Source organism: Miniopterus schreibersii, assembly GCF_964146895.1.
Source record: "Miniopterus schreibersii genome assembly, chromosome: 9".
NCBI lineage: Eukaryota > Metazoa > Chordata > Mammalia > Chiroptera > Miniopteridae > Miniopterus > Miniopterus schreibersii.
Window position 1 is genome coordinate 38,857,931 of NC_138118.1, and position 6,000 is coordinate 38,863,930.

Below are 6,000 nucleotides of genomic sequence, written 5' to 3' on the forward strand. Positions count from 1 at the left end.
TTTATCTTGAAGATATACCTGCAACACAAAAATACATGTATGCAAAGTTTTTCATTATAACATCATTTGTAATAAAAAAATATTGGTAATTACTTAAATGTCCAAGTACAGGAAAATGGTTCAATAAACCATGGTAGATAAAATGGAGTACTATGCATTTAAGAATGAAAGTTATTTAGTTTATGTGTATCAGTTTTTTCAAATAGCTTCTAAATTGTTAGGACATAGATATATAGTAAGTTATTTGGACCTAACTATTAAAGAAATAAAACCCTTACATGTTTCTTTTGACCTAGGGACACTATGAAAAACATTACTGACATAATAAGGCTGTAATGAACTGAGAAAGTTTGGGAACTTCTGAGAAATGCCTGTGAAGGATTTTAAGAGTGAATGTGTACGTAGTTATGAGGTTACTGTGGTTTGTGATTAACAAAATTTACAATAGGCTTAAAAAGGCACTGTCCATAGTATATAGGAAGAGCAATAATAGATTTCATGGTGGCACATAAGAGGAGCAACTAGCCCAGTCTTTAGAGTTGTTTTTCCCCACCTGAGGAATGGTGTCAAGAGAAAGAATCTAATCAAGATACAATTTTTGGAGATATAACCTAAGCTGAGTTCTGAAGGACCAGTAGAAGTATTCTAAACTGGGGGAAGGAGTGGCTAGAATTATAGGAAGAGGAAATGGGGGACTGAAAAAATGCTAGATTCCAGAAGCTTGGTACTGCTGAAACTGAATATCCTGGAAGAAAAGAGATGAGGCTATGAGGTTAAGGAAGGAGTAGATCTTGAAGGTTTTGTATATGTGATTGAGGATAAAAGGAGTTTGGATTTTATTAACAGGCAAGGAGGAGCTGCAAAAGGGTTTTATGCAGGAAAGTACTCATGATTGCTCTAACCAAGTATGGAGGAAAGAAAAGGGGGTGGTGGTGGGGAGCAACCAGAGGCTAAAAGGCTGCTGCAGTAATCCAGAGTAGATCTAGACAGAGTAGCTGAACTAAAGCATGTGGAAACCTCCACTTTCAATACATTACTATGCTAGCTACTCAACTGCTTAAGAACACAGTAGCAGAGATCCTGTGGTTTTGATGACCACAATCATGATCTTTGTGAAAAACCTGGGATTTTTGCCTCATTTTCACAATGCATTTGAGAGTAGAAGTTATTTCACAATCTTGCTGTTTTATTCTACAAGATGACACTGTCAGACCCTGATATTTAGCTTTAATAAGTGAATTCCGGAATGAAATTGGATCCTACATTTCAAAGAGATTACATGTGTCACAGGTTCTATCTATTGCATCTCATACAGGACTCTAGCTGTGAAAGCCTTTCAGAATAGTATTATAACATTTTATAGAGACTTGCTTTTTTGGCTTGTACAGACTATCCTCTTGACATTGAGGAATCAAGTCTTCACCTTCAGGTATAATTAAGTCAAAGATATAAATTCTCTTCTAAAATTTGCTCACAAGTCTTTTAAAAATTCAGAGCTCTATACAACCAAATCGTAATGAGTCCAATAGATGGCTTAGAGCTAGAGAGAAAACAAAGAATATTAGTTACTAATGAGGGCTAGATAATGAGCTGTTTTTTACAGTTATGTACTTTTTTAAAAACCAAGAGATGAACACATTTGTCTTAAATGCATTTAAAAGTGCTTATAAAAAACTGCACAGGCTTAGAAAGAGTGAAAGAATTCTTCTAGCTCTGAATAGCAATTAGACCCTCACGAGAGTTCTGCTGACTTTAAGCCTTCATACCAAACCCAAAGAGAAAATGATATATGGTTTAAAATGGTAAAAACACACCCAGTACACCTTTGCTTCTTTTACCATTCTTCCCATTCCCCTACAACCTCTCCCCCATCTCCTTTAGTGAAAGAAAGAAAAAACAACATGCCTTAGGGAACAGTTACTACGAATAGGTTTCCAAAAGTCCTCTCAAATCTCAAATACTTCAGAGGTAAAAAGCAGTCATCAAACACCAGAGGTGAGTTCCCAATACTCTGTTCTCCCAGAACACTTACATGAACAATGCCCAATCATTTTTTTCATCACAGAACATATAAAAGGTGATAACACTTATTTGTAGGTACACTGGAGATAAACAGAAGAGTTGCTACTGCATGAGGCCACTTGGCCAGGGTTACTAGTAACCCCAGGCCCCACTTGATGACCAAGTGCTGAGATCAATATCTTTGCTTTCCTGAAGCTGGGGTCAATCAGAATCTCACTTTCCTCAGCCTCTCAGGGTTAATTGCAATACCCAAGCTCTAAGACATTGTTATTTTAAAATCCAGACTCTACTACACACTAGCTGCCTAGCCACCAGCAAATAACTTTATTTACTCTTAGTAAAGTGTAGGAAAAATACCTATCTTGCAGAGAGAGGTACTGTGGAGATTTGAAATAATATAAGTAAAACTCTTATCACAGTGCTTGGCAGGCAATCAATGAATGAGGAAGGTTATTATCAGGAGGGGTGATAAATTCAAAAAGGAAATCTGACCACTGTACAGTGATAATGTAAATGAGGTAAGAAATCACAGGTTTCCTTCTCTCTCCTTAGTGTTAAAGAATTAAAACATTTTATAAAACAATGGAAACCATATACGGTCTCCCTACTTCTTCAAAATCATAATCTTTTTCCTCATTAACAGCCTCTTATCCTTGTCACCCAATGAGTAAGGGTAATTAGTATGTATTACACTTATACACACACACATACAAGAAATTATACTGGTGCATTTATTTACGTTCTGTAGAAGCTGACCTTGGAAAAACAAATCCAGGACCACCACCAGATACTGGTCAAGTAATGAACATATCAGCACTTTTTGATTTGGACCTACCTAAAGTGAAAATAACCCAACTACCTATAGACAAAAATGATCACCCCACAAAAATGGTAGACAAGTATTTCCTATAATTAGCCCTTTTCCCCCTGAAAGCCCTGCAAAGAAAGTGTTGTATGAAGAACTGCTTCAAAATAGATGATACAGATGACTGCACAATCAGCAGTTACACTAGAAAACAGCATCTGGATGTCTGAAAAGAAATGTGAATGTGGCTATTGGTAAATTATGCCAAGGTCATATTGGATGCCAGAGGATTTCATGTATCCATGGGAAAAATGAGCCACTATAAGCAATTCTGTGATGTATCAAGTTTTCCAAACAGTGGTAACTCCCAATTTCCTCTTTTTAAGACAGGGTATGACTATCAACTCCAAACTTAAACCTACTATCACCAGGAAGTGTCTGCTTGATAACCTTGGGCAAACAAACTCAAGTAGTAAAACTTTAACACTGGAATACAAATTATTATAATGCCCAGTCATAATTTCCCAAATATGATTTAACCTTTCAGTGGAAGACAGAGTTTTGAAAGGACAGCAAAGGATTCTTCTTGAATCATTCTTTGACCATGCTAAAGAACAGGCAGGCAAAGAAAAGTCTGCACATGTCAAGAGACTGGAACAAAAACACAAATTTAAAAAACCCCAGTCCAATAAAATAAATGACTCCTGGAAGGCAACTGTGAGCTCACCTACAGATTCATTCATTCAGTGAAGAAATGATGAATAACTTATGTCCTAGGCCAAAGGCATGTAAACACAGAGGTAAGACATGGCTTCTGCCCTGAAGAAATTCTAAGTCTAATAATAATGTTTTAGAGTTACAGTCATTTTATTGTAACAGTGTATTAATAAAGACAGAAAAACATAAACTAATAAGACATTTAAGTAGATTAGCAAACATAAGCTAAACAAAATGTCCTCTACTGTGAGTTCACTAATGAAATTTGTTACCCAATTTTTGGAACATGATTCAAGTTGTAATCGACGACAAGAATTAACGTATGACACACGTTTTATAAAGGTTTCGCCCTAACATCACCACCAAACACAATTTGTAAATTAGGTGTTTTTCAGCTTGACATGTAGGGCGTGGCGCTGGAGTTCTCGCACAACCTCAATGGCACTTGGATGAGAGCTTTCACAAGTCTGGACATTCTGGTTCCCGAGCAAAGGCCAGTTAACTCCTTAATGCTCTCTAAACCTTGAAACAACACTTCGTGGTCACCCCCGCCCACTCAGACACATATACCGCTCTAACGCATACAAAGCACATCTTCCACTTCTGGAAAACCTTTAGGAACGGACTACAGAGGAAGCACCCCTCACTCAAAATATATTCTCTTACACGTTTTAGAGGCGGGGTTACCCGAATAGGGGCCAAACCTGTCTGCGGAAGAGCCCAGAACCAGCTATTCAGTTCAGTGCGTAAAATCTAATTACTTCAGTCTGAAAAAGCTATTCCTTTAACGGCTCTAGCACAGGCAAGGAATTGAAAGACAGGGAAGGAGAGAAAAGGAGCGGAGTGAGGCGCAGAGACTTAGGTAGCAGCTGCGGGTCCCCCAGGTCGCGGGCACCGCCCAGGCAAGGTCTTCAGCACGCCGGACCAGAAATGCTGGGTGACCTTCCGACGAGTCCAACTTGAAGAGGGTACCGCCCGCCCTCGGGGGTGCGCTCGACCGCACAGCGGCGAACGCGGAGCCCCGGATTCCAACCCGGGCTCGCCGCCGGGCAAAACTGGGGATGTGCAATCTCCGCGGCGGGCCCAGGGCCTGGGCCTCGGCTCGCTGCCAATCGGACACACCCCCGCCTCCCCTCCGGCAGCCCCCACCCCTCCCGGGGCCGCCAGGGCAAGGCATAGCTCACCTGCACCAAAAACCAGTCCGCCGCCCCACGGGCACCGGAAGCCGCGGCAGAGCTGACTCCGGCGAAGAGTACTCGGCCCTGGTCAGGGAGACTCTGCGCCGCGAGCAGCAGAAGGAGGAGTCCGACGGGCGGCGGCGGAGGTTGGGCAGCAAGGGGAGGAGGAGAAGGATGGGGAGGAGAAGGAGATGGGGGGGAGGAGGAGGAGGACTCGAGCGCCCAGCTCCTAAAAGACCCACCCTCCTCCCGGCCGCTCTGCAGCAGGAGCCGCAGAGCACTTCCGGGGCGCTAGGAAGCGAGGCGGGGCCTACGGGGGAGGGACTTCCTTTCCTTTGGCAGAGCAGAGGGTGTAGGTGGCCAGAGCTGGGGAACAATGGCTGGGAGGGCGCGGGCTCTCTGGCGTCCACCCTCTTCGTGCTGCGGCGGGACTGCGCAGTCTTTCGGTCAGCCCCACCCCCAGCTCCCTGTGTCCAATGAGATGAAGTCACCTCCCTGGGGCCCGCGAGTGGCCGCGGCCTCGCGGAGTTTTCCGAATCTCGGCGTCCTTGTCTTTCTTATGGAGAGCAAGAGGGGGTTCTTGGGGAAAGGAGGGGAGACCGAAGGACGCCATCTTGCTTCTCGGGAGCAGCCCCTACTCCCGGAGGCAGCTCTGTCGTGTGGCTGGGGGTTTCCAAAGCGGAGCCGGCGACGTGGCAGTCGCGAGCAGAATCCTAGGAAATGGGTCAGTCAAGTGCTCTAGCTGGAGGGTCTCGGTGGCTGTCCCGGGCCTCATATCTAACTGCTGGTCCGTGGAGAAGTCGCTTGCTTGGATGGTCTAGAGCCTTTTCTGAGGGGGCTCGAGAGCCCTAGGACACTGCAGGCGTGCTGTGGCGCTGAGATCATCCTGAGGCTCCACCCTTTGATTTGGTAGCCTGTTAGAAGTAGTTCCACAAAATTGGTTGCTTTGTTTAAATCCAGCCACAAGTTCGAAATAGATCACTTGCCTTATCTCTTTACTTTCACTTATTCTCTTATTTTTCCCCCTGCCCCCAAATTGAGTGTCAGCTCCGTGCTTGGCCCGACCCGTTCAGGGGGTGGGCAGACATGAAAGCACTTAATTATGATTGGAAGTATGGTATGTCAAGATATACGGAGGAAGAATAGGTGCCTTTACTAACTGCATTAGGTTTTAAAGATAAAGGCAGGTTTCCCAGCACAAAAATGAGGGCTGGAATGGCAAATCCAGATCCTGACAGAAAGGTCATGCAGCACAGGGACAAATAATGTGTTGAGAAA

At 43.7% G+C, this 6,000-nt stretch overlaps 1 protein-coding gene across 1 annotated transcript in view; it reads right to left on the reverse strand.

Annotated features, from left to right (window-relative positions):
• RALA (RAS like proto-oncogene A) overlaps positions 1 to 5,755 on the reverse strand; it is a 72,325-nt gene extending 66,570 nt beyond the window's left edge. The window contains exon 1 of the mRNA XM_081147292.1: positions 4,729 to 5,755. The gene's annotated coding sequence lies outside the window, so the exon portion shown is untranslated. The remainder of the gene's footprint in view (positions 1 to 4,728) is intronic.
• Positions 5,756 to 6,000: the final 245 nt, after the last annotated feature.